Raw genomic sequence first — 3,100 nt, 5'->3', positions numbered from 1 at the left:
AAAAAAAAAAAAAAAAAAGCAGCAATAAATGAATATTATTAAATGAAAAAAGAAAAAGAAAATGAACAAATACTTTTTTTGCTAATTAATAAACCATACAATAAATGGGTGACAAATGACCTATCTCATGAATGCAACCATCTGCTTTGCTATTATTTTGTAAGCTTTTTTAGAAAAGCCAATTATCCAACATAAAACAAACATTTATACCACTTCAACTGAAAAAAAAAAAAGCAATACGAATGTGACGGCAAAAACTTTTTTTTTCCCTGTTGACAAATGAAATTCCGAAATAAATTATTTGATGACAAGAATTTTGATTTTTAACAGCATTTCTATATGTATGTGTAATATTAAAATTAAATACAAAATGGAAAGATTTTTAAATACAAATTACCAATAATTAATTTATTAATATAAATTTTACGCTTATTATTGAAAATATTTTAAGAAAGTAAACTTGAATACTTCATATGACATTTTAAATTGTATTAAAAAATAACTGACTTTTAATTTTAATTCAAAAATGGCTGAAAAAAGGTGATGAAAGAACGATAAACAATGATTTGACAATAACTTTAAATTATTAATTTGTTATTTTCATTGCTTTTTCAAAGCATAATTTATCAAAAAAAGTTACAATAGTAAACCATTAATTAATTATTAAGATAATTAATGATATGAAAAATTTGTAAATAACAAATGAAGTAATTTTACTAGTTAATAGCAATGTTCATAATGAAAGCGTAATAGCAGTAGTCCAAAAAATGCAAATATTAGCTATTTGTTTACTTATATTATTGCTATGCAAACAAATACTTTATAGTAGTAGTAATAGCAGTAATAATGCATCAATGATTACAGGTACCGAAATTTACATAAGATTGTTGTATTTGACACCTTTCCATAAATACCTTACCAATAATAACATCATTATACAAACAAAAGGTTTATTATTTGGCTATAACTAACATTTCTTTTGTTTACTTTTCACTGATATTGTTGACGTTCAGTTTCAAAAGAATGAAAAAATTACAAAACAATAATAACGAGTAGTAAATAATATTCAAAAAAAGCATTATACAATAATTAATTACAATTGAAAAAGTCTATGTGACAATTAGTTGCGTTTAAAATAGTAATACTATAGAGTGGTTAATTATACTTGAAAAAAAAATGCTATGTAGTAATTAATTGTACTTGAAAAAATGTTATGCAACAACTAATTATACTTAAAAAATTAATATGTAGTAATTAATTACACACAAAAAGGCACTACTCAATAGGCAAAAAACCTTAAAAAGATTATATCATTCGAGTAAGTTTGAAAGGAAAATGTAAATCATACAAAATATGATGGCTATTGTTTAATATTTAAATCAGAATGCCATTAGCAGTTATCGATTCTAAGCTAATGTGACACTGATGCGACACTTAGTAAGACGGGGTTTACCATGTGTCAATCACATTATGTATTCTAATTTCACTTCCTACACGACTTCTTCAATCAGTGAACAAGAAATTATGCAAAATTTTACAAGTGTAGTGAATTTGTTAAATCTGCAAAAAAAAAAAAGAAGAAAATGATAAAATTTGGTGATTTTAATTAAGCAATTATTATTAATCATTGTATCTTTAAAATTGATGACAAATTTTGAAATTAGTTTGTTAAACTCGAATAAAATAATGATTGAATGAGATGGAAGAAATGCAAAAAATTAAATCTTATCAAAAGTTACATTAGCATAAAATTTTAATATCAAAAGAAATGGAATGAAATTTTTAGGCTCCAAAAAAAAAAAAAACCGGATATAAAACAAAAATTTTGCAGATCAATTCAGATTTAAAATTTTAGCAATGACAAATAATTTTTAAAAAATCAATAATTAAAGCTAAAATTTCGAAATTGAAACCAAACATTCACCTCTTTATTTAATTTTGATCTAATTTTGTAAATTTGATCCAATTTTGTCCAATTTTTGCTAATTTTAGTAATTTTCCAAATACTATTAGTTTGGTAAATTAAAAAGAAAAATGAAATCCAACTATTGGTACAACAAATATCACTGCTATTATAATTTTATTTTTATTACTGTTATCGTTATCATCAATCGTTAGTTTAGATTTAAATTTCAAAACTGACAGAAAAAAAAATCCAAAATTTTTAAATTACAAAAATTTTCTACAATTGAAAACAAAATAAACAGGCATTTTTAATGCATATCCCTACAAATTATCATATCATTCCTAATTTCGATTTAATTTAAATTACAAATATTTTCCGGAATTGAAAATAAAACCAGTCATGGCAAAACAAAACCATATGTAATCGATATTATTTATAATCAGGAAATTTTAGAATAATTGTTATCATTATCACCTTAGTTTCGATTAAAAGAAATGAATGATTTCGTAAATTTAAATGGTTCAAGTCTAAGCTGACCTCAAGCTTTACCCTAAGTTTATGAATGAGAATATGCCTAAGCATAGGAATAACTCCAAGCCTAAGTCTAAGCTCGAGCCTAAGCCTAAAGCAAAGTCCAAAAAAAAAAAATTGATAAAGAAAAGATTTGTTGCATGATGACAGATATTATCCGGAATTTTTCTGGAATTTTCCTTAGGATATTTTTTTAGAATTTTATACGGGGAGATTTTCTATTTTTCCATTTTTCTGGGATTTTTTATGGGATATTCTTCTAGAGTTTTCCACGGATGATTTTTCTGGAATTTTTCATGTGACATTTTTCTAGAATTTTCGTAAGAGATTTGTTTGAGGTTTTTCTGGAATCTTTCATAGGATATTTTTCTGGAATTTTCCTTGGGGGATTTTTTTGGAATTTTTGATGAAAGATATTGCTGGAAATTTTATATGGAAGATTGTTTTGAGATTTTCTATGGATGATTTTTTCTGGAATTTTCCATGGGAGATTTTTCGGGAATTTTTTGTGGGAGACTGTTTTGAGATTTTCTATGGATGATTTTTCTGGAATTTTCCATGAGAGATTTTTCGGGAATTTTTTATGGGAGACTGTTTTGAGATTTTCTATGGATGATTTTTCTGGGATTTTCAATGGAAAGTCTTCCATGGAAAAGTCTCCCA

This window comes from Loa loa, assembly GCF_000183805.2.
Source record: "Loa loa unplaced genomic scaffold supercont3.152, whole genome shotgun sequence".
NCBI lineage: Eukaryota > Metazoa > Nematoda > Chromadorea > Rhabditida > Onchocercidae > Loa > Loa loa.
This window is presented reverse-complemented; position numbering follows the sequence as displayed.